This window comes from Panthera pardus, unplaced genomic scaffold (assembly GCF_024362965.1).
Source record: "Panthera pardus isolate Hobbes unplaced genomic scaffold, ASM2436296v1 HiC_scaffold_15, whole genome shotgun sequence".
Classification (NCBI taxonomy): domain Eukaryota; kingdom Metazoa; phylum Chordata; class Mammalia; order Carnivora; family Felidae; genus Panthera; species Panthera pardus.
This window is the reverse complement of record NW_026526710.1, coordinates 2,442,300-2,468,036: the sequence shown is the minus strand read 5'-3', so window position 1 is coordinate 2,468,036 and position 25,737 is coordinate 2,442,300. Positions and strand designations below refer to the sequence as shown.

General features: G+C 44.6%; 3 long non-coding RNA genes across 3 annotated transcripts; 2 read left to right on the top strand and 1 right to left on the bottom strand.

The window, feature by feature from the left end:
• Positions 1 to 4,686: 4,686 nt before the first annotated feature.
• On the top strand, positions 4,687 to 5,472 carry LOC109277698 (uncharacterized). Its single transcript, XR_002085285.2, has 2 exons — positions 4,687 to 4,723; positions 5,147 to 5,472. It is a non-coding gene; the product is annotated as an uncharacterized LOC109277698 (long non-coding RNA).
• On the bottom strand, positions 5,293 to 25,715 carry LOC109277699 (uncharacterized). The gene is made up of 3 exons (XR_002085286.2): positions 25,592 to 25,715; positions 22,184 to 22,228; positions 5,293 to 5,404 (listed from the first exon to the last, which is right to left on the bottom strand). It is a non-coding gene; the product is annotated as an uncharacterized LOC109277699 (long non-coding RNA).
• LOC128776991 (uncharacterized) lies at positions 5,686 to 18,182 on the top strand. The gene is made up of 3 exons (XR_008422106.1): positions 5,686 to 6,952; positions 12,609 to 12,911; positions 17,321 to 18,182. It is a non-coding gene; the product is annotated as an uncharacterized LOC128776991 (long non-coding RNA).
• Positions 25,716 to 25,737: the final 22 nt, after the last annotated feature.

Genomic DNA, 25,737 nt, shown 5'->3' with positions numbered 1-25,737 from the left:
TCTGCAGTTACCCGTGGTTTTTGCAAGAGCTGTTTGAGCCACAGCCGAATCTGCTGTAAGAAATACAGATTACCTCTGGGATCTGACAGTGATAGAAGGAGCCCAGGAGAGTTGAGGAGCCGGATCCTTTGGCCTCTTTTGGGTGCGCTGGCTAAAATGAGAGGGGGAAATCTCAGGGGGTGATGTCTTTGGTTTTTGTTCCCTCCTCAAGGCAGGAGGAGAAAGAGCCCAAACATTTCCAATGGTGGCCTTTGGCTGGACCAAAAATGTTGGAAGTTTATATTATTCTCTCGTCCAAGCGGGAAGGAAAAAGTTAAATCAGTTCTCAGAGCTGGAGCAAAGCTTCAGGCAAATCACGGGGGAAGGAAAGGAGGGGGGGCTCCAGCTGGTGCTGCTGCCACAACCCCCCCCTAAATACTGAATTTACTGCTAGGGGTTTAAGTAAATTTGCAATGAAAATAAAGGAGAAGGAACTTTTAAAATGCCTTTGTATTTTACAGCTATTGCATCTGGATGTATGGTTAAAATTGATGTAAACTGTTATATGCCTGTAATTTCATAAGTGCCAGAAGGATCATCCCAATTAGAGAGAGTTGCAAAAAAATAAAAAAATAAAAGTCACTGGGATGCAACTTTCTTGTATTTTGCCATGTGGGTGGCCTGGAATTTGAAATCTTACGAGTATTGAAAACAGAACAATCATCTGTAACTGATGATTCTTACTATGATTTTCGCCCTTTGGAAATTCTAAGGAAAAAAAAAACAGAGCGAGAACTGAAAAAGAGAAGCAATCTCTAAATGGAGATACACTTTTGAGGTTTATAAAAAGCAGTTTCAGGGGCACCTGAGTGGCTCAGGTGGTTGAATGCCTGACTTCAGCTCAGGTCATGATATCATGGTTTGTGAGTTCGAGCCCTGCATCAGGCTCTGTGCAGACAGCTCAGAGCCTGGAGCCTGCTTCGGATTCTGTGTCTCCCTCTCTCTCTGTCCCTCCCTCATTTGCAATCTGTCTCTCTCTCTCTCTTTAAATAAACATTTAAAAATTTTTTTTAAAAAGCAGTTTGAGGTTGCTAATGAGTTCTTGTGAAATTGCCTGTCTGACCGTTAGAGGCTGATGATACTCCAGATGACGTGTATACTTTTGAGGTCACCCACCTGGGCTCTAAGACCAACATGACAGAAAGAGGTAGGAAAACTGTCTGGCTTGGCTGCAGCAAAAGAAAACCCAGTGCCGTTTCCCCCTCAGCTTTATTGAAGTGTAACTGGCAAATAAAAATTCCCTGGAAAAAATTGCCCATAATTAAGGTCTACAATGTGGTTTCCTGCTATGCAATGTACAAAATACGAAATACGCGTACATTGTGAAATGTTTACCACGATGAAGCTAATGAACTTATCCATCAGATTACATAGTTACCTTTTTTATTTTTTTGCCACTGACTTTTGGAATCCTGAATTCACAGAGCCTGGTTGCCTGGCTCCCACTCTGGGCTGACACCTGCTGTTGTCTGCTGCGAGCCATTTCAGCCCCATCACGAGCTGTGTGGAATGAAAATCAGGTGAAATCACTCCACTCGATGAGCTGGCCAGATTTGGGACACCCCTCTGCGGAGCGGCCGCTGTGAAAACATTACGGGTGCTGCCGGACCGTCTGGTTGTGCAGATGTCCACGATGAAGGGTTTGCTTTCTGATGGCACAAGTTAAAACTCAGCTGCTGATCGGCTATTTCTGGTGCAGACTCGTTGCCTTCCTAACTGTGATTCCTGCCCAAAGCAGCAGGTTGGGCGAGGGCATGTCACAAGGACCGTGACCCTCCCACCCACTCCTGGCAGATGGGAGACATCTCATGGCTATGGATTGTTGCATTTGACTTTTCCACTAGTTGTAGTTTCCATAAATGAACTGACTGATAGTCTGATTCTCTGGTTTTCAGAGAGAGAGAGAGAGAAGAAGGAAGAAAGAAGAGAGAGAGAGAGAGAGAGAGAGGATCCAAAGTAGGCTCTGTGCTACCAGCATAGAGCCCAACGCAGGGTTTGAACTCACAGACCATGAGGTCATGATCTAAGCTGAAGTCGGACCCTTAACCAACTGAGCCACCCAGGCACCCCAAGAATTAAAGTTTTAATTACTGAATGGGACATAGTGACTTTTTAACAACAGAGAAAAACAAAATCCCAGTACCTGGGAGGCTCAGGGGATAAGAGGAGAGAGCATCACTGATCTTGGCTTTTCAGAACTGTTCTGGCTTGGAACTGATGGCCTCAAGTAGTCCCTCTTAAGCTAATAACTCAAGGGAATTATTTGGACCGCAGCCAGAACCCTAGGATAGGAGGTCCCATCTGGGGAGTCCTGATACCTTGACTTTCAGACAAATATACGCCCTCCTAGGGGGGCCCTGACACTGTAAACTCTGTTTCAGGTGGGGGGCGGGCAGGTTTGGCCTCTGGGACTGTACTTCTGTGAGTCCCCTGGACGTCATGATATTCATTGCCTGTGCCCCGGAAGGTGTTCAAAGCAGCTTCAACTTACTGGCCACAGTTGTGCTGTGCTGAATCCTTGCGCCTCTGCTCAGGTAAAGAAAGGCTCGTACAGAAATGTTAAGAAGCCATTCCCTTGTCTAAGATAAACCTTTGTGATTCGTGGGTTTCATTTCACCTGGGTCCAAGATCTCTGTATGGCATAACCAAGTTCAGTGATGTATGCTGGTCTCACCCAGCTGCGTGGGGTCCTACTGATCATGTTTTGTTCTCAAGATGCCTTGGCCCAAGACAAAGGGCATGCGCAGAAAAGAGTAAACCTAGCAGTTCTAGAAAGGCGTGCTTATAAGGTTGGCCCTTGGCTGGCATCTGAAAATGTGGATTTGGGGAGGGTTCCAGTTTCTTTGAATGGGTGCGCCAGGGTTTGCTAGCATTTCTCATTAACCTCTATACTCCACTTGTTGACAAATCAAAGTGGGAGTCTTGGTTACAAGACAGAACATAGGGATGCTTGGGTGGCTTAGTCAGTTAAGCAGCCGACTTCGGCTCAGGTCATGATCTTGGGGTTCGTGAGTTCGAGCCCTGCGTCGGGCTCCGTGCGGACAGCTCAGAGCCTGGAGCCTGCTTCGGATTCTGTGTCTCCCTCTTTTTCTGCCTCTCCCCCACTTGTGCTTTCTCTCTGTCTCTGTCTCTCTCTGTCTCTGTCTCTCTCTCTCAAAAATAAGCACTTTTAAAAAATTTAGAGCACTGCCAAACTCTTTTCCACGGTGGCTGAGCCGTTTGCATTCTCACCAGAAATGCAGGAGGGTTCCAATTCCTCCCCAGCCTCGCTAACAGTTGCTGGCCATCCGTTTTGATTCTAGAGATTTCATCTTTCCTTGAAGTGATGCTTCATTGTGGTTTTGATTTGCATTTCCCTAATGACTAGTAATGTTGATTTTTATGTGCTTATTGCCAATTTGCATATCCTCTTTGGAGAAATCTCTACGCATATCCTTTGCCTATTTTTATTTTTTTAAAGTTTATTTAGAGAGAGAGAGTGTGTGTGTGTGCAGGCGTGTGGGCGAGTGGGGGAAGGGCAGAGAGAGGGAGAGAATCCCTAGCAGGCTCCGTGTTGTCAGCTCAGAGCCCCAAGCAGGGCTCGATCTCACGAACCTAGAGATCATGACCTGAGCTGAAATCAAGAATCAGACACTTAACCGACTGAGCTACCAGTGCCCCTCTTTGCCTATTTTTAAATTATATTACTTGCCTTTTAATTATTGAATTATAAGAGTTCCTCCTATATTCTAGAATCGAGTCCCTTATCAGATATATGATTTGCAATAATTGTTCCCATCCTGTGGGTTCTTTTCACTTTCTTGGTGGTGTCATTTGCAACACAGAAGTTGTAATTTTGATGAAGCCCAATTTATCTACTTTTTATTAGTCATCTGTGTATTTTGTGTGTATCGAAGAAGAGACACTGACTTGTTTCTTTTTTTTTTTTTTTTAAGATTTTATTTTTCAGGCTCTGTGCTGACAGCAGAGAGCCCGACACGGGGCTCGAACTCGCCAACTGTGAGATCATGACCTGAACTGAAGTCTGATGCTTAACTGCTTGAGATACCCAGGCACCCTGAGACTGAGTTTTTAAGTTAAGAAAAGATCTTTAGCTGAGGGAATGGGATCTGTCTCCAAGTTGTCACCTGGGAAGGCAGAGCACCTTAAAATAATAATAACAAAAACTCCGATTTTCTGGTCACTGATTTATGTGCCAGGCACCGTGCTAAGCACATTATATACTGTGCTCTTTACTCATTAAATCCCCAGATAACCCTCAGAGGTAAGTGCTATCAACATCCCCATTACAGATTAGAAAACAGAGGCTCAGAGAGGTGTCTGAGCACAGCGAAAAAGTGACAGAACTGAGAAATGAACCAGGCCTGACTCTCTCCAAAGCCTACAATCCAGCCATGCTGTCATTACTCAGATATTTTGGGAAATGCTTTGGGAATGACCTCTGAGCCCATTTTCAAGCAGCAGGAAAAACAAATAAACAAACAAAAATCCAGTCTCCTGGTTGTACTCATTACGACCTGGAGAAGTTCCTCTTCATTTGGCCTCTGGCAGAGTGGGAAGGGCAGGCATGGCAGGAGGCCAGGGTGGGCCCAGGAGGGAGCTAGGAGACCTGTGGGCATGCGCAGGGGCTCCGTTGGTGGGCTGGAGAGGCAGAGGTGGGTGCCCCGTCACTGAGCAACCTTCGGTAAGTCACTTCTCTCTGAACCTCAGTTTCCGTGGCGTCCCGATGGAGTGGGGCTGGCATGGTGGTGAAAGAATTCACCCAAGTCAGAACAAAGGAGATGGAGACTTATTGAATACACTGCAAGAGAGCAGCGGGCAGGACAGCAAAGGAGAGACTGTCTGCCACCAGGCGGTATTGTGGGGCCACAGTTACAGGGTGGGAGGAGGAGATATGGGAACATATGGGAACTTTTTTTTTTTTTTGGTAACTGTGTAAATGGCCCGTTGGTTAGTTAAGGCCTGTGGCTATTTTAAGAAGAGTTGCCTAATGAGCCTACTTCATTGGGGGGGGGGGGGTGGCTGTGGGCTAATTTACCTCACTCAGGTTTCCACTGCTCAAGCCTGTTGCCTAGAAGTGGCCCTGATCATCCCCCCACCCTGACAGGTCGGCAATGACAAATCCTTGGCATTTGAGTGGAAGTCTCGTCTTCAACGGCTTCTTCCCGCTGAACGAGGGGTGTAGAGATGTCCCTACGTATGGATCAACATTGGTCGGTTGGGAATTTATATGTTGGGATTATGAAAGGCAGAGGCGGCTGTATCCAAGGCAGATAGCACGTGTGAATTTTCCCGAGTGGAAAGGATCATCTGTCAGCTCAAACATGTGGCCGTGAAGGAATCTCGGCACCGGGCGGAGAGAGATCTGGAAAATAAGATGATGATTATTAGGATGAAAAAGAAAAGCCCTAATTAAACGACTTTTGACCCAAATCCTCCTCCAGTCCAGGAGTTTAACCAATCATGAATGGAGTGGGAGGGAGACTTTAACATGCCAATTTGGGTAGTATTCATCTCGGTAATTTTTGTGGTTATCTGGAGTATATATATAACACTCTGGGTTTTTTTTTTTAAGTTTGCTTATTATTATTTTGAGAGAGCGAGAGCACAGTGGGGGGGAGGAACAGAGAGAGAGAGAGAGAGAGAGAGAGAATCCCAAGTAGGCTCCATGCTGTCAGTACAGAGCCTGATGTAGGACTCGAACTCACAAACCATGAGATCATGCATGACTTGAGCCGAAATCAAGAGTCTGATGCTTAACAGACTGGGCCACCCAGTAGCCCTGTAACATTCTATTTTAATAAACCGTAGGTTCCTTCTTGAGCTGCAGTTGGGATATCAGGGGCCGTTGAGTTTTGGAGGGCTCCCTTTAAATTTGTGGGTGACTGCATGCTGGGCTTGATTAAAGGTGGCGGCTACATGCTTGGGTAAAGCCTCTACTTGCAATTTTACATCAATGATGCAGCTCCTGGGACAAATACCATTAAGAGATAAAACCATCAGGAAGCCCTCTTTGTTTGGTATCCAGCCTTAACAATATCCTAATTATGAGAAATTGCTGGCAAATGGGGGAAGACTCCTCTGGGGGATAAGGCCGTCCCAAGGGCATCCTCTATGCAGTCAGAAGGAAAGTGGGGCCATCTATGATCTCCACAAGTCCAGAGTTGACCCTGTAGAGGAGGGTAGGTTCTGGCTTTTAGGAATGACTGTGTCATCCCAGCCACACAGAATTGGTCAAGGTGATAGTTGAGTTATACAATTGTTGAGTCCATCCTGTTTTCCAGCTGTTCAAATAATCATATGCCCATGGGGTCCGCTTATTATCCCCACAGAGTAACAAGCACAGAGATTGTCTACATATGAGCCATTGTGGCAATTTCTCTGGTTTCCAAGTTGTCTAGCTAAGCAAACAACAAACATTCAAAGACAATCAACTAGAATTTAACATCCACGAAGGTGTGTTATTGAAACATAATTTTTCTCTAAACTCACCTTCCAGAGATAGTCAAATCAAGACTAACTCATTCTTTTTTAATGTTTCTTTGTTTATATTTATTTTGAGAGAGAGGGAGAGAGCGTGAGCAGCGGCAGGGGCAGAGGCAGAGAGAGGAGGGCAATAATTCCAAGCAGGCTCCGCGCTATCAGCACAGAGCCCGATGCGGGGGCTCTGACTCACGAACTGTGAGATCATGACCTGAGCCAAATCAAGAGTCAGATGCCCAGCCACCGGAGCCACCCAGGTGCCTCCTAGATTGAACTTTTAATAGCCTCTTGAGGCCAGAAGCCAATCCAAATACCTGCCATTAGACATGCCTGCAATACCTGTAGATGCGGGTGAATTTCTCTTCTCGGGATCCCCAAAATATCCTGAGGTTTCTGCACCTGCCAGGAAGTGATGTTCTTTACTCACCAAGTAAGGCTGCTGGAAACTCTGTAAGCAAGGTATCAGGCCAACATTTCCAAGGAGCTTCATTGGCTCCATAAAGTCAACCTTAGTTCCTTAGAGCTGTCTGGTCCCATCTGAGTCTATGCACGTCTCTGTCAAATAGGACGTTCCAGTCAAAGCCTTGGTAAAATAATGAAAGTTTCTAATGGGTCCTGTTACAAGGAGAACAGATTCTCGGGGTGCCTGGGTGGCTCATTTGGTTGGGTGTCCGACTCTTGATTTCGGCTTAGGGCATGGTCTCATGGTTCATGGGTTCGAGCCATGAGTTGGGCTCTGTGCTGACTGTGGAGCTGGCTTGGGATTCTCTCTCCTCTCTCTCTACCCCTCCCCGCCTCAAAATAAATATATAAACTTAAAAAAAAAAAAACAAGGACAGATTCTTGTTGAACTTATGCAAATAATTGTAATTGCCAAGGAAGAAAGAATACTCACTGAGATTTTCTGAATTTTAGAGGGTTCAGGTAGGGAGAAAAGTTAAATGTTTCAATTTGCTCATAAAAGAATACTTTATCATATTTCTGTAAGTCATGGATATCTTAAGAGAAAGTTTCCTTAATCTGAAAAAGCAAACATTAGAGAACCAGCAATGTTTCAAACCAGAGTCATAAAACTACAGTCATCTTCTTTAATTCATTCAGTTCTACATTATTAATTTCTGTTCTGTTTGAACGAAGCTTTCCCATTAGTTCTGGAAATTCTTACCCGGTTCAGTTTTACGATCTTAAAGATACCAATTACCCGTATTTGTCAAAAACAAAAACAAAAACAAAAAAACCCGTCCTTTTCATGAATCGCCTTGAAGACAAAACTCGTTTTGCAAGAGCATCGGAACAGTAACTATAAATGACAAAAAAAAAAAACCCTCAGAAATGGACATGGTTAAAGATTTGATAGTAAAGTTCATTATAATGTAGCTGACAAGGAAATCCAGTTATTTCTGTGACACCTGGCATTTTATTTTATTTTATTTTTTAAAATTTTTGTTTTTTTTTAAATTTAATTTGAGAGAGAGAGAGAGAGAGAGCGAGGGGGGGAGGGGCAGAGAGAGAGGGAGACACAGAATCGAAGCAGGCTCCAGGCTCCGAGCTGTCAGCACAGAGCCACCCAGGTGCCCCAACACCTAGCATTTTAATGATTAGAATGTCAAGTGATGACCTTATATCAAAACATATTAAATCCCTAGGGACTGTATGTAATTTCTAAAGCAGTTATAGCATTTGCCCATACAATACAACCTAAGGCTAATTACTATGAGTTTGATGGTGCTTCCCCAGTAATTTAACAGACCAAATCAACAAGCCCAATGAGTCAAAAAGGCTTCATTGACAATTCAAATCTCAGGGACGTTTGTTAGAAACCTTAGAAAGTTTTAAAACACCTATCTAAATAGGATTACAGATCATTATAAATTTTGAGAAGTTTTAACTTTAGTCAAAGACCTGATAAAGACAAAACAGAAACTTTTGTTTTCTGGGCAGATAAAAAAAAAACAAAGCACCTTTGTTTACACTTTCTTATCAAGAGCAGACCAACAATCCAAGAAAACTTTGTCTTTTTAACAGAGTATGGTAGAATTTCAATCTTATACCAGGTGTACTTTATTTATTTATATGTTTATTTATTTTTGAGAGAGAGAGAGAGAGACAGGGAGACAGAGTGTGAGTGGGGGAGAGGCAGAGAGAGGGGGACAGAATCCCAAGCAGGCTCCAGGCTCTGAGCTGTCAGCACAGAGCCCAACACTGGGCTTGAACTCAGGAACTGTGACATCATGACCTAAGCCAAAGTCTGACGCTTAACTGACTGGGCCACCCAGGCGGCCCCCAGGTGTACTTTTAAAATCCATTAGTTTCAAGCTTAGTCTGTCCTGACCACACATAAAATTCTTCTCTAAGCTTTCCCTTCACAAACCTACAGCTTTCTTTTGCATTCAGATTTTGTCCTACGCCTTTTCTCTAAATAGCTAGTCTCACTTTAGGACAATGTTACTTTCTTTTTCGCTCAACAAAATATATTCTCACCTCTTATATTCTTCTTACACATCTCCTACTGTCCTACATACAGAGTTGCTTTCCTTATCATTTCTATCAGTCTTAATTACATTTAGCAGAATTTTAACTCTTAGAAACCTTAGTCTCTAGGGAAAACTAGTAACCAATTGTGAACTGTATTACAGCAGGATTCTTTAGGTTGGCAAATTTATAAATACATGTCATAGTTTTTCATTGTATAATCTTTCAGTAAGGCACAAAGCCATGTTTTCCAACAGACCCAAATAGCTTTAATTTCTCTGCAAAGAAGCCAAAAGCTGGTAAACCTTGTGTTTAGTAATTAATGTCGAAGTATTTTATCTTACTTAGCCAATGAATTCAACTTAATTTAGAATTTAGCTTAGCAAAACTTTAAAGTTTCAGGTTAGCGAAGGTTTTGAAAGCTATTTTAAGAATTACCCTTGAGAACTTTATGAGACAGACATAATTGACCATAATTTTTTAAAGTTTATTTGTTTATTTATTTTTAGTAATCTTGACCCTCAATATGGGGCTGGAACTCACGACCCCAAGATCAAGGGTCACATGCTCCACTGACTGAGCCAGCCAGGTGTCACCCCCCTTTTTAAGTTTATTTATTTATTTATAAAAGTAACCATCATTTTAAGCCATCCTTTTGCTGACCAATTGCCAGAGATATAATGTGAGCTTATTCGACTTTAGTAAACCTTGGTAGAATAAGAGTTTTATATTTAATGCTGATAACTCTGAAGATACATGTAATTAAACCAACAAACTTAAATTAGCTTTAATACTGAGTATATTCCACCTATGTCCATTAAAAGTCAATCAGTTTGTTCCCCATTGTCAATTTTTATCTGAGGTACCTGTGGGAAAATCTAAAGTGGGCAGTTTTAGCTTCAGAAAGTTTTGGGTTTTTTAAATTTTTTTTTCAAAACTTATTCGTTTTTTTGAGGGCGGCGGGGGCATGTGTATGTGGCAAGAATCCCAAGCAGGCTCACGCACAGCGCAGAGCCAGATGTGGGGCTCAAACCGTGAGACCGTGACCTGAGCCAAAATCAAGAGTCAGACACTCAACAGACTGAGCCACCCAGGTGCCCCTAGACTTAGAAAGTTTTAAAGGGACGCCTAGGTGGCTCAGTCAGTTAAACATCCGACTCTTGATTTGCACTTTCTTATCAAGAGCAGACCAACAATGCAAGAAAACTTTGTCTTTTTAGCAGAGGGTAAAGCAGAATTTCAATCTAGGGAGCCCCCGGGCCTTCGGGGGGAAAGGGAAAGACGATGGGCTGGAACAAAAGAGCAGTCATCTAGAATGTCCACAAGGTCAGATGGGCCATGAGACCCAGCAAGACAGATTCTACAGTTTTTGTGGAGCTTGGGACCTTGGGGACAGTGCCATGAAGGCTTGCCCGTGAGACCTCTGACCATTTGGAGTTCTGGCAAAAGAGGTCAAGCCGGAAAATAGTATTATAAGAAAGAGTTCCATGGAGAGGTCATACCTCTTGATTTGGGAATTTGTACCGAGGCTGGGAAACATTACATAAAAAGATGAGAAGTTTTTCCTCGGGCCTTGGGGATCATGTTTGTTCCATTTTTAAATTATTGCTATTTTTTTAATGTTTATTTATTTTTGAGACAGACAGAATTCGAGTGGGTTAGGGGCAGAGAGAGAGGGAGACACAAAATCTGAAGCAGACTCCAGGCTCCGAGCTGTCAGCACAGAGCCCGACGCGGGGCTCAAACCCACGAGCTGTGAGATCATGACCTGAGCCAAAGTCAGACGCTCAACCGACTGAGCCACTCAGGCGCCCCCACGTTTGTTCCATTAAAAAAAAAAAAAAATACAGCCCCAGGGTGAGTCTGGAGGCATAGAGGGGATTATAAAGACCGGCTGCTGGTTTCCAAAGGGGCGTCCCAGTAAGGGGAATGGAGCTTTGACTAGTGGTCTTGATTTTAGTCAAAGCGCCCCACCCGATCAGAGAAAAAGAACTTTACTGTAGCTCCTCGTCTCTAAACAGGATTCCTGAGGCATACGGATTGTAACACTCCTACAGCTCCCTCAAGGACTTCTTTAATGTTTGCTCTGGTTAGTGTTACTTTCTTCCGATAATGGTAACCCCTCCACACCAAGATATACTTTAGCAATCGCCTTTCAAACAGTATGGCCCACTGATATACATTTGAAGGGTTTCGTGACTAATGTTTTACTAAACAATTAAAGCAACTTTATTTTAACAATAGCAGCCCTCCAAGAACCTGGGGACCTTGCTTTTAACATGCACAGATTCCTTAGAGATTTACACTATCCCTAACCCCCACTCACTAAAAAGTCTGTCATCAGTCACTCCTCATAATCCCAGGGCAGCTCTTTCTACCCATGGGTCCTGTCCCCATGCTATAATAAAAGGACCTTTTTGCACCGAAAACATCTCAAGAATTCCTCCTTGAGCATTTACTCGCGGCCCCACATCATCGCTGGTCTAAAAAAGGGCCAGACCTTATATGGGGTGACTGAGTCTACTGGGATGTCCCTCCCCCCCCCCCCCCCCACCCCAAGGAGAGGGTCATGGCAAATGGCACTAGCAATCCCTATTGGGGCATCCCCTACGACAGGAAAGCCAGACAGCGGGTGACCAAACCAGGTCAGAAGAAGGAGGTGGGGGGGGGGTCACCACTCAGATGCATGGGAATGTGTTTTGCCTATAGATCAAGATGGTGGCTGTTTCCTCGGAAACAAAGGAAAAGGAGGGGGTTCCTAAAAGAAGCTAGGCAGCTGACAGTCAGCCAGCGTCAGTAATGGGTCCCAACTGAGTCTGTATCATGCAGATTTACCCTGGATGAGCTGCAGAGGGAATGGGAAAGGAGAGGAAGGGGTCCTTCGCCCTCACAGGAGCGGACAGTCTGACCTGTTCGCCCTCAGACCTTCAGACCACACTGGGCAGCCACCCTGGCCAGAGACCTTCAGCTGTCCGAGCAACACCAAGGTTAGGCCACCAAAGGGCCAAAAAGAGAAAGGAGAGGGAGGAGAGGATCCCTCTGATGGGCAAGAGGGTAAATTCCTCACCCTTTCAGGCAAGGGCCATCTAGCAGGTTCCCTGCGGGGCTCTGGATCCTTGCTGAGGACTAACCGGAACTGGAGGTCATCAGTTCCCCAAGAAATAACTAGAGTCTGTCCACCAAGGGAAAGTCCTGAGAAATTCCCCGACAATCCAGGGAGAGTCCCAGGCCAGCAGAGGTTCCCCATATGGGCCACCAAATGTGGGGCGTCCCGGGGTGGGGGCAGCGATCGTGGCAGTGCAAGAACTCACCCAGGGCAGAACACAGAAGATTAGTGAATACATTGCAAGGGGGCAGCGGGCAGGACAGCAAAGCACAGACTGCCTGCCACAAAGTGGTGGTGAGGGGCCACACGCATAGGGTGGTTGAGGAGGTATGGGAACGAACAGAATTTTCCTTTTTTTGGTAACGGGCTGTTTGTAAGTAGCCTATTGGTTAATTAAGGCCTATGGCTATTTCAAAGGGGGGTTGCTTAATGAGCCCGCTTGCATTCAGCCAGGTGGTCACTGCTTTGCTCAAGCTTCTTAACTTTTATTTATTTATTTTTTTGACAGAGACAGAGCATGAGCGGGATCAGAGAGAGAAGGAGTCACAGAATCCAAAGCAGGCTCTAGGCTCTGAGCTGTCAGCACAGAGTCCAACACGGGGCTCGAACCCACGAACCGTGAGATCATGACCTGAGCCAAAGTCGGACGCTTAACCAACTGAGACACCCAGGCGCCCCACGCCTTGGTCAAGTTTCCATTGCTTAAGCCTGTTCCCTAAAAGCAGACTCTACAGTTTCCTCTTCTGTAAATGGGGAATTATCATAGCACCTCCTTCATAGGGTCGTCTGAGGATCATCTGATCTAATGAAGGTAGGATGCTTTGCTTGAAGTCTGGCCCTTAGTAAGACTCAGTTAATGGTCACCAATTATGTCGATTGTTATAAGGAATGTGGGAGGTTCTCGAATATTGGGTTATGGTACTTGGGTTTTATCTCTGAGGCAGTGGGGGGCTGTTCAGAGTTTTATAAGTGCAACATCATCATGACTTTAAAGGCTCCTCCCTTCAAGGTCGTAGGAAAGAGAGCTGAGCAGAAAACCCAGCTGTTCATAGGTGCTGTGCTGGGACTGGAGTGGCCCAGTGGCCTATTTGTGATTCTTCATTATATTCAGAGAACATAAATAAACCAAAGGCTTTAGTTACATTTTAGAATTGGACCTAAAAACAGCCAAACAGTCTTGTGTTCTGCTTCCTAGAATCTACAGCTACAGAGCCCCAAAAAGAAGGAATGAGGATTCAAAGGCACCAGCCCAGGGATAGAATTTCCCCCACCCTGCCCTGCGCCCCACAGCCTTCCCCACAAGGGCACACCGAAGTTAGGGAGAAGGGGTGGGCTGGCCAGGGGGCTGGGCTGTTATCAGGGTAGTGCAGTGGGGCGGGGCCAGTGGGGCGTGGCTATTCTGTATCTCTCCCGGCACAGAGCCCACAGGCCTGAGCTTTGAGGGGACAGGCAGCCATATCACCAGGCATCAGTGATGGCCTGGAGGGTCAAGAGAATTGTTGGCCTGGGATACAGGATCCCTGGGCTCTGGAGACTGTGAACTTGGGCTACTCCCAGCTCCTCTCAGAGTCTCAGTGTTTCAAACTGTGCAAGCAATGAGTGCCCTGCCTCTGATGTGTTCTGAAGGATGTCCTCCTGGCTTGGCTCTGGGAGCACTAAGGAATGTCCTGGATATTTGCTGGGAGCACAGAGGAATGTCCTGAATATTTGCTGCCAGCATCCACTCCTACCCTGTTGTCACAGCATCTCTTTTCCTTTTCGAAACCATCCCTTCCCCTCCCTGTCCACGTGGTTTTAAGGGCAGGCGAGCCGGGACCAGCCAGTGAGAAAACCCTGTGATTGCTTCAGGGATGGGAGCCTGGCCCAGAGCCAGCCAATGTGGGTTTGCCCTGGGACTTTTGCTTGAGAAAGAGCGTCTCTCTGAGCTCTGTATTTGTTCAGCTGAACGCACGGTGCTTTACTGGCCACGTCTGCTTCCATGTGGGGTAAATGTGCCTGTGTATGAAGCCAGCACAGGGAAAGCAGGGACGGGAAAGAAACAGATTCCTACTATCTGAGCATCTTGTTCCAGCCATGCTTCTGGGTGAGCCCGAATTCTCCCTCTTCTGCTTCAGCTAGTTTGAGATGGGCTTCTGGCCTTTACAACCATTGATTCTGGCACACTAGGAGAACAATCGTAATCATAGCAGCAACAACGCTGTCCAGGAGCACTTATCCAACGTCAGGCGCCAAGGTGGTGGTGGAGGGGGGCGGGGCTTGTCTGCTATAGCAACTGGCATTGATGTTGTTTCAAGTTGCTGGCACAAAATGATAAAATAACGTTGACGGACTTCAGCAGTTTTTATTATTTTTTTAAATTCTTTTTAAGAATTATTTTCATGTTTACTTATTTTTGAGAGAGAGAGAGAGAGTGCGCATGTGCACAAGCGAGTGAGAGGGGGGCAGAGAGAGAGGGAGACACAGAATCTGAAGCAGGCTCCAGGCCCTGAGCTGTCAGCCCAGAGCCCGACCTGGGGCTCGAACCCATGAGCCGTGAGATGGTGACCTGAGCTGAAGTCGGATGCTTAACCAACTGAGCCATGCAGGTGCCCCATATTATTTTTAAATGCTTTAAAGACAGTGCACCCCTGTGGTAGGGACAACGAGCTGCTGCCCCATCTGCCTTCGAGGCAGTAATTGCTGCCCAGGTGCAGGGACGCTGGCAGGCTGGACGCTCCCACAGGATCTGCTGCTGCAGAGACTTTTCCCAAAGCGGCTGCGACTGAGCACAGTAGGGGTTGAAAGGTCAGGTCATTTCAGCCCAATGGGGAAAACCGATGGGTAAGTCTGTCTCCGGAGCCCCCGGTGGGGTTGGCCAAGGCCTTGTGGCCTCCTCCCCCACCGACCACTCCTTCTTCTCAATCTCGTTTCCCCCCTCCTTTCAGCAAGGTGGAGCCCTAAAAACTTCTTGCACCCCAAGCTCTGTCTCAGCCTCTGCTTTTGGAGAACCCATCCCGTGACGCCCTCACTGTACCTGCCCCTCTACCGCGCCTCGTGTGCGCTTCCGGGCATTGTACCTGTCTTGTCCTCTCAGTGTTATTTCTTCTGTGTTACAGATAAGGAAACCAAGACTCAGGAAGATGAAGACTGGCACAAATCACTTGTCTGCTTCGGTTAGAAAATGCCAAGGGGCGCCTGGGTAGCTCAGTCGGTTGAGTGTCTGACTTCAGCTCAGGACACGATCTCACAGTTCGTGGGTTCGAGCCCCTCATCAGGCTCTGTGCTGACAGCTCAGAGCCTGGAGCCTGCTTCGGATTCTGTGTCTCCCTCTCTCTCTGCCCCTCCCCTGCTCGAACTCTGTCTCTGTCTCGAGAATAAATAAACCTTAAAGAAATTGAAAGAAAGAAAGAAAGAAAGAAAGAAAATGCCAAACCAGGGGACTTCTGGCTGGCTCAGTGGGTAGAGCATGCCACTCTCGGTCTCGGGGGCATGAGTTTGAATCCCACATTGGGAGCAGAGATTTCTTTCAAAAAATTTTGGGGCACCTGGGTGGCTCAGTTGGTTAAGCATCTGACTTCGGCTCAGGTCATGATTTCACGGTTCATGAGTTCAAGCCCCGCATCAGACTCTGTGCTGCCATTGTGGAGCCCACTTCAGATCCTCTGTCTTCCTCTCTCTGCCCCTCCCCAGCCTGCACACACTCTCTCTGTCTCTGTCTCAAAAATAAAATAAACATTAAAAAAAAATCTTAAAAAAAAAAAGAAAAGAAAAATTTGTTTTTATTGGGGCACCTGAGTGGCTCAGTCAAAGTGTCTGACTTCGGCTCAGGTCGTGATCTTACGGTTTGTGGGTTCGAGCCCTGCATCGGGCTCTGTGCTGACAGCTCAGATCCTGGAGCCTGCCTAGGATTCTGTGTCTCTCTCTCTCTTTCTGCCCCTCCCCTGCTCAGTCTTTCTCTCTCTCAAAAATAAACATTAAAACATTTTTTTAATAACAATAAAAAATTCTTTTTATTGAGGTATAATTGACAAATAACATTATATTAGTTTCAGGTGTACAATGTAACGAACTCAATATGTGTATACAATGTAAAATGATCACCACAATAAGTCAAGTTAACATCTGTACCATATATAGATAGTTAACAGAATTTTCTTTCTTGGGGCACCTGGGTGGCTCAGTTAGTTGGTTGGGCATTTAGCTCTTGATTTCAGCTCAGGCCTCACATCTGGGCCCCACATCTGACAGTGCAGAGCCTGCTTGGGATTCTCTCTTTCCCTCCGTCTCTCTCTCAAAATAAATAAATAAACTTTAAAAAATTAAAAAAATAATTTTCTTTCTTGTGATGAGGACTTTTATGATCTACTCATTTAGCAACTTTCAAATATGCAATACTCTTTTGCTCTTTTTTTTAAAATTTTTTTTAACATTTATTTCTTTTTGAGACAGAGAGAGAGAGAGAGCATGAACAGGGGAGGTTCAGAGAAAGAGGGAGACACAGAATCTGAAACAGGCTCCAGGCTCTGAGCTGTCAGCACAGAGCCCGATGCGGGGCTCGAACTCATGGACCCTGAGATCATGACCTGAGCCGAAGCTCGACGCTTAACCGACTGAGCCACCCAGGCGCCCCTCTTTTGCTCTTTTAAAAGTCTAGAGTAGGTCCTGGCAAGCATTTTCTGTAAACAGCTAGATAGTATATATTTCAGGCTTTGCAGGCCATATGGCCTCTGCCGTAGCTATTTAACTCTCCTGTTGTACGTGAAAGCAGCCATAGATGGTTTGTAAATGAATTGGTACCACTGTGTGCCAATGAAACTTTATTACAAAAACAGGCAGTGAGGGGGAAAAAAAAAAAAAACAGTGGTCCAGATTTGGACCAGGGGCTGTAGATTGTTCACTCCTGCCCTGCCAATCAATAAAACAATAAAGCAAGTCCTAATTTGTAGCAGTTGCTGAATTCTGTGGCATATATACGCCCTGTGGCCAATTTCAAACTACCAGTGTGAGGTCACAGACACCTGGAATTGAGAATGGGCAGGTGCAACAACACATCACACAGCTGTAATAGAAAGAGCCTCAAAAGCACAGGTAAAACTAAAACACAGTAAAAGATTTAGGAAGTAGTGACAACTGAGCATTTGTTACCTTTGTTTTAAATGCAGCTTTAGTTGTAAGTTTATTATTTAAATGTTTGCAGTTTAAAAAAATTTTTTTTTTAATGTTTATTTATTTTTGAGACAGAGCGTGAACAGGGGAGGAGCAGAGAGAGAGAGAGAGAGACACAGAATCCGAAACAGGCTCCAGGGTCCAAGCTGTCAGCACAGAGCCCGACGCGGGGCTTGAACCCATGAACCGTGAGATCATGACCTGAGCCGAAGTCGTACGCTTAACCGAATGAGCCACCCAGGCGCCCCTAAATGTTTGCAGTTTTAAAATTTACTTTTTAGTACAATTTAAGTGATGCTGGTGTTTAAAAAAAAATGGTTTGCAAACTTCCTGAAGGGTCCACAAATGGGTTTCCTGAGCCTGTAGGAGTTCCTCCACTGCTCTGATTGCCAGAGGTCACGACTGGGGAGTGGCAAAGAGAGCCTTGGCCTGCACAGGGAGCATCTGCTATGTATGGGATTGAGGCCAAGGGCACGTCAAAGGGGGGGTTTCTCTTTCCTCTCAGGTGAAACCGCCATCACGTCAGTAGCTTGATCATTGCATAATCGGAGGGCCCGATTACTCAAGGTCAACCATTGGTCCCTTCCGTACTGAACCTGTGTCGTCATCATCCAAAGTCCCCAAGCTTTTGAACATGGCCCACCCTTCAGTTCAGACTATTGACTCTCATTCTTCACAGGGGCAATGGGTGAGTTAGCTTTGGCTTACGAGTTGTTGCTTAACCTCTTTGAACCCTCTTTTCCCATTTCTGAATGGTAGGAAGAGGTGTTATGAGTCTCTAATACCTACAGGGATAGGCGTGATTCTGCATCTAGTATTCTGTTAGGGAGTGGTTACACAACATCCTAAATGTTCTAAATACCACTGAACTGTTCAGCTTCAAAATTTTATGTTATGTGACTCTCACCTCAATTAAAACATTGTGGTGGTTCTCGAATTTTCTTTTTGATTTTGTGCATTGTTTTGATACTGAAAAGTAGTATTTTTATTGAAGACTAATATACATGGAAAAGTGAAAAAGTATAAAGCTCTCTGAATTTTCACAAACTGAATACATGTTTAACCGGCTCAGAGGTGTGTTTTATTTTATTCTTAAAAAAAAATTTTAATGTTTATTTTAGAGAGAGAGAGAGAGGTGGGGCAGAGAGAAAGGGAGGCACAGAATCCAAAGCAGGCTCCAGGCTCTGAGCTGTCAGCACAGAGCCTGATGCTGAGCTTGAACTCATGAACGGTGAGATCATGACCTGAGCTGAAGTCAGACGCTTAACTGACTGAGCCACCCAGGCACTGCTTATTTTATTCTTTATAACAGAATTAATGCAAGTTAATTTAGGGAAAAAAGGAGAAAATACATCTAATTAAAAGTAAAGAAAGGGGCGCCTGGGTGGCTCAGTCAGTTCAGCATCCAACTCTTGATTTTGGCTCAGGTCATGATCCAGGGTTGTGGGATCGAGCCCTGTGTTGAGCTCCATGCTGAGCATGGAGCCTACTTGAGATTCCTTCTCTTTCTCCCTCTGCCCCTCTTCCACTCTCTCCACTCGTTCTCTCTCTCTCTAAGAAAAAAAAAGAGAGAGAGAAAGAAATACAGAAGACAGACCCACCAGTTATCCTCCTTCATCTATAGACTATAAACAACCACCATGACTGATTTAGACACAACCACTGAAATATACATAGATACAGATAGGTGTGGATATGAGTATAGATATGCTTTCCTGTAACAATTTTTATTTTTTTATATTTATTTATTTATTTTCAATTTTTTAAATGTTTATTTATTTTTGAGACAGAGAGAGACAGAGCATGAACGGGGGAAGGTCAGAGAGAGAGGAAGACACAGAATCGGAAGCAGGTTCCAGGCTCCGAGCTGTCAGCAAAGAACCCGACATGGGGCTTGAACTCACAGACGGTGAGATCATGACCTGAGCCGAAGTCAGAAGCTCAACCGACTGAACCACCCAGGCGCCCCTGTAACGATTTTTTAAATATATGCTTTGTAAACACTTTTCATGATTGTAAACACCTATGTTCATTGTGTGTGTGTGTGTGTGTGTGTGTGTTTCACTGAAAGGCTGTATCATAATTACTTTACCCAACCCTTAGAAACAAACAAAATCTTGTCATTAGAAACAGCATCTACAATGATCTATCTTACTTGAATGTGCAGTTTCTTTAGCAATTATTTTCTTTGTTAAATGACTCTGAATTCATATTAATAAATATCCTATTTTTTCTATTGTCTTCTCCCCTGCCCCACACCCTGTCCAGGTACTAAATCCTAACACTCTCACATGTATAATCCCACACCTTTCTCCCTTCTCATGCAATCACAAGCAATTATATATACATATATGGGAGAGTTGACTTTGTTGTGTAAAACTAGGATCATACACTATGTGGGGCTCTGCATCTTTCTTTCCCAAATGTTTAAATATTGGCAACTGTGCTGGATATTCCTTTGCCCCTCTAAGTCTCTTCCCTCCCTAACTCTTTATCCCTAACCCCTCTGTCCTCAGCTTCCCAGAGGCTCCTGCAGGAGGCAGCAGGAGGGAGAGGAGACGTATGTACCCTAGATGTTCTAGTGCAGCTGTGTTCTGCTGACCACCACACTCCCGCTGGGTGGCTACACCCTCTCTAGCTTTGGAAACTGTTCCCTCTCCTTGCCCCTTCGGGTCTGGGGTGGTAACTGACCCCGTGTTGCTGGTCCCAGAGAGTTTCATTATCCCTTATTTGCTCCCTTAAGTTTGTCCGTGACTCTGTAAGTAGGCCTTCCATTAAATGCCTCTTAAATAGCCTTCTGAGTATGGCAGCTGTTCCAGTAACTAACTTAAAATTCTCAGTGTCCGGGGGCGCCTGGGTGGCTTGGTCAGTTAAGCATGTGACTTCGGGACTTCGGCTCAGGTCATGATCTCACAGCCCGTGAGTTCGAGCCCTGCGTCGGGCTCTGTGCTGACCGCTCAGAGCCTGCAGCCTGTTTCAGATTCTGTGTCTCCCTCTGTCTCTGCCCCTCCCCTGTTCATGCTCTGTCTCTCTTTGTCTCAAAAATAAATAAACGTTGAAAAAAAAATTAAAAAAAAAAAATTCTCAGTGTCCGACTCTTGGTTTCTGGCTCAGGTCATGATCTCACGGTTTGTGAGTTCGAGCCCCCTATCTCTCTGCTGTCAGCACAGAGCCCGCTTGGGATCAGATCCTCTGTCCAACCCCACTCCACCCCCCCCCATCTCTGCCCCTCGACCGCTTACTCTCTCTCTATCTCTTTCCAAATAAATAAACTTTAAAAAATAAAATAAAATAAAATTCTTTACAACTCTTAGTGTACCGGGGTGTCTGGCTGGCCCAGTCAATAGTGTACGTGGCTCTTGATCTTGGAGTTGTGAGTTCAAGTCCCACATTATGTGTGGAGATTACACTACGTGTGGAATGTATATATATATATATATATATATATATATATTCTCTCTCTCTCTCTCTCTCTCTCTCTCTCTCTCAAACACTTAGTAAACCAACTCACACTATTTGGGTCTTGGAGGCCAGCCCCTTGGTTTATAGCCACAGGACTAAAGGTAATTGTCTTGCCAGTAGGTCTGACTCCTGGGGGCAGGAGGGAAAACAAGGAAAATTTGCAGCCAGGCCATATGAAGTATGTCTGACCATGTCTTCCTGGTGTGGCTCTAGCTTCCTGCCTCTGTTTCCCCATTCCTTATCTCTTGGCTTCCTTCTTGTTGTGGAATAAAAAGAGGTAACCGGTTTAGGTTCTCCTAGATCGTGGCAGCTTTCTAAAACAAAGGATCTGCTGGCTGTCCGAGGCCACCGCAGGTAAGAAGAACCAGAACGACAGGAATGGGGGAGAAGCAGACTGTTCTCTCAGCCTGTCTCCTTTGCATCCTCTATTAAACACTCACTTACAAACATTTGAAGATAAACAAGCTTCAGCCCACATCCTCTAAGAATCCTTAGTGCATGGGACACACAGGTAAATATGCATTTATAATACATGTGGAAAGTACAGTAAACATCACCCCTAGCTTTGGGGTGGGTCACAGAAGGATATCCAAGGGAGGTAGTGTCTGAGTTGGATCTTGAAGAAGGAGCTAGAATCAGCCTGGCCTGACATGGTGTTCCAGAGGAGGGTGCTAAGACCCAGTGCTGAGAGAGACTGAGCAATGAATGTGTCAGAAACTGCTAGATGTTCAGTGTGGCTGGAAAATAAGTGGGGTGTGTGTGTGTGTGTGTGTGTGCGCGCGTGTGTGTGTGTATCCAAAGGCAAACAGGGGTTAGAAGGGTCATGAAAGCCGAGAGAAGAGCACTGGAAAGCCATTGAAAGCTTTTAAGCAGCTGAATGACAGTGTTATTCTTAGGGTAGGGTTCTTCTGGCTGTTACGTGGAGAATGGATGGAAGGGGCAACCTAGAAGCTGAGAGCAGGTCAGAGGCCGCTGTGATCCGGAAAAAGATTGGGGTATTGGGATGTGGGTGAAGGAGGAGTTAACGGATGGATTTGAGAGCTATGAAGGCAGTAGAAGGTACTGGATCTAGGTTTATTATAATGATAATATGGACAATATCATCATACAGTGACTTAAACAATAGCTCTGGTTTCAACAACAACAAAAAAATAGCTCTGGTTTCAGATGAGTGGAAATCTTCCCACACAGGCTGCACAAGAGGCATGGGTAGAAATCTCCACTCTGCCCTTTTTATTTGGAAAAATTTCAAACCTCAGGAATTCCAAGATAGTTTCTGCCAACATCCGTATATCCTTCACTTACCTGTTGTTACATTTTGCCTTTCCCTTAACCTCTCTCTCCCTCTCTATTCTCCAACGCCCCCCCCCATGCCTTTAATATTTAGGCGTGTTTATGTACAGCTTTTTTTCTAAACCACTTACAAGTTAGTTGTAGAAATTATGATACCATATCTCTAAATACTTCAGCACTCACCTCCTTGAATAAGAGGATTCTCTTAGATAATTAGAATACCAATACCTGTAAAAAAATTAAAAAAAATTTTTTAATGTTTAGTATTTGAGAAAGAGAGCAAAGGAGGGAGGGGCAAAGAGAGAGGGAGACAGAATCTGAATCAGCTTCCAGGCTCTGAGCTGTCAGCACAGAGCTTGATGCGGGGCTCAAACCATGAAATCATGACCTGTCAGGGCGCCTGGGTGGCTCAGTCGGTTAAGCGGCCAACTTCGGCTCAGGTCACGATCTCATGGTTCGTGAGTTCGAGCCCTGCTTCGGGCTCTGTGCTGACAGCTCAGAGCATGGAGCCTGTTTCAGATTCTGTGTCTCCCTCTCTCTCTGCCCCTCCCCCGTTCATGCTCTGTCTCTCTCTGTCTCAAAAATAAATAAACGTTAAAAAAAAAAAATTAAAAAAAAAAAAAGAAAGAAATCATGACCTGAGCCGAAGTCAGATGCTTAACCGACTGAGCCACCCAGGTGCCCCTTTAAAAATTTAAAAAAAAATTTTTTTTTCATTTTTGACAGAGACAGAGCAGCAGTGGGAGAAGGGCACAGAGAGAGAGGGAGACACAGAATCTGAAGCAGGCTCCAGGCTCTGAGCCATCAGCACAGAGCCCAACACAGGGCTCAAACCCATAAACTGGGAGATCATGACCTGAGATGAACTCAAGACGCTTAACCAACTGAGCCACCCAGGTGCCCCTAGAACACCAGTATTTTAACAAGAGAAATAGAACATTGATGCAATATTATAATCTAATATAAAGTTCATATTAAAATTTTCAAGTTTTCCCAATAATATCTTTTAAAGCTGCTGCTTATTATTTAAAAAAAAAAATCTCATATCCAATTGGAGATTGTGCATTGTATTTAGTTATCAGGTCTCTCTTTTCTTCCTTTCCTTTTCTTCCTTCCTTCCTTTCTTTTTTTTTTTTTCTTTCTTTTCTTTCTTTCTTTCTTTTTTTTTTTTTGGTGGGAGGGGTCAGGGTTAGAAATGTTAGTTTACTTATTTATTTATTTAAATGTTTATTTTTGAAGGAGAGAGAGACAGAACATGAGCAGGGGAGGGACAAAGAGAGAGGGAGACACAGAATCCGAAGCAGGCTCCAGGCTCCGAGCTGTCAGCACAGAGCCCCACGTGGGCTCAAACTCACGAACCACGAGATCCTGACCTGAGCTGAAGTCGGACACTTAACCGATTGAGCCACCCAGGTGCCCCGAAATGTTAGTTTATTTAAAGAAGATAATTGAACAAAATAAAGGAGTCCGAATGCAATCAATCCTACTTTTTTCTCTATAAAGATTATTTTTGTAACTTTTTATTTTGAAAGAATTTCAAACTTACAGAAAAGTTGCAAAGATGGTAAGAAGAGTGTTAGTATGTGTTTTACTCAGAATCACCAATTATTTACTTTATCACATTTACCTTACCATTCTCTTGTCTACAAATATATGTTTGTACTTTTTTTGTGAACAACTTGAAAGTAAATTGCCTCTCTTGCTCCTAAATACCACGGGGTACAATTTCTAAGGACATTGTCTTATGTAACCACAGTACTATACTAGTACCAAAATCAGGAAATTTCACATCGATACTATACTATCCATATTTCAACTTCTCTAATTGTTGCAAGAATGCCCTTTATAGTGTTTTTTTTTTTTTTTTAAGAGAACTGGGATCCAATCCAGGATCACACATTGAATTTAATTATTGTGTCTGTTTAAGCTCCAAGATTGCTTAGCTTGTGTATGTGTATTTCACAACATTGACCTTTTTTGAAGAGTTCAGGCCACTTGTTTTGAAGGATGTTCTTTAATTTGGATTTGTGTTTATTTGCCAGGATTAGATTCAGGGGAAAATGTTTGAATGCTACATAAGTAATGGTATGGCCTTTTGAGGGCAAGATATTAGGGGGCACATGTTTAGATGTTAAGTTTTATCATTTGGTTAAGCCACGTTGAAAATTTGGAAGTTTATTCTGCTGTTTGGACAAGTTGGTTATTGAAAGGGTTTTCTCAGCTGTCAAATGAGGACAATAATGACCCAGGTTTCACAAGGTTGTTGAATTGATGCATGTAAAGCACTTAGAACAGTGTCTGGCACATTGTATTTGATAAATTATTATTATCATCACTATTTTTATCAAAGTTTATAGAGGCCTTTTTAAAATTCTTTAAAAAATGTGTATTTATTTTTGAGAGACAGAGAGCGCGCGCATGAGTGGGGGAGGGGCAGAGGGAGAGAGGGAAACACAGAATTGGAAGCAGGCTCCAGGCTTTGAGCTGCCAGCACAGAGCCCAACGGGGGGCTCAAACTCACAAGCTGTGAGATCATGATCTGAGCTGAAGTCAGAGGCTTAACTGACTGAGCCACCCATGCACCCCAATAGAGGCCTTAATATGTAAGAGGTACTGAGTTGTAACTCAATTCTTTACTTTTCTAGCTCCTGGGACAGTATATGACATATAGATGACATTTAATAAATATTTGTTGGCAAATGGCAGCTCTCTGAGATATATTACTGTCACTATGCAACCATTTTAGAGATGAGCAAACAGCCTCAGAGCAGTGAAGTAATTTACCTAAGGTCATGCACATTACAGTGAGTGGCAAGAACCAGATGTGAACCTAAGCTTGTAGGGTTTGTAAAATGTGGGATAAGGTGGGGGGCAGTTGGCTGGCTCAGCTGGTGGAGTGTGCAACTCTTGATCTCGGGGTGGCAAATTTGAGACCTACATTGGGTGTAGAGATTACTTAAAAATAAAATCTTTTTTCCTTTTTTTTTTTTTTTTAAGTTTATTTTGAGAGGGGGCGCCTAGGTGGCTCAGTCGGTTGGGCGACCGACTTCAGCTCAGGTCATGATCTCACAGTCTGTGAGTTTGAGCCCCGCCACTGGGCTTTGTGCTGACAGCTCAGAGCCTGGAACCTGCTTCAAATTCTGTGTCTCCCTCTCTCTCTGCCCCTCCCCTGCTTATGCTCTGTCCTTCTCTGTCTCAAAAAAAAAAAAAAAAAAAAAAAATTTAAAAAGCTTCTTTTGAGACAGAGAGCGCATGTGCACCACCGGGGGAGGGGCAGAGGGAGGGAGAGATTCCCAAGCAGGTTCCATGCTGTCATTGCAGAGCCCCACGTGGGGCTTGAACTCAGTGAGATCATGCCCTGAACCGAAATCAAGAGTCAGACGCTAAACCGATTGAGCCACCCAGGCACCCCCAAAATAAAATCTTTTTTTAAAATGGAGGATAAAGTTTGAAGGTGTTTTGCAAAAAGCTCAGGGCTGGGTAGATGTGAAGAGCTGAACTGAAGATAGCCTTGTACAGTGCTCTAGCACAACCACGTGGTAGGCGCTCAATAGATGTCTGTTGAATGAATGTAGAAAGCAAATGAGTCACCTAGAAAGAGATCATCCTGTTCCGGCTGGTGACAGCGCGTGTGAATGACCTGGAATCCTTTTCTCCCCGTAGTGGTCCTTGCTAGTCACCAGACCAATTTTTTTTCCAGAGGGGTGTGGCTTCCGGCGACCCCGCCCGTCCACAAA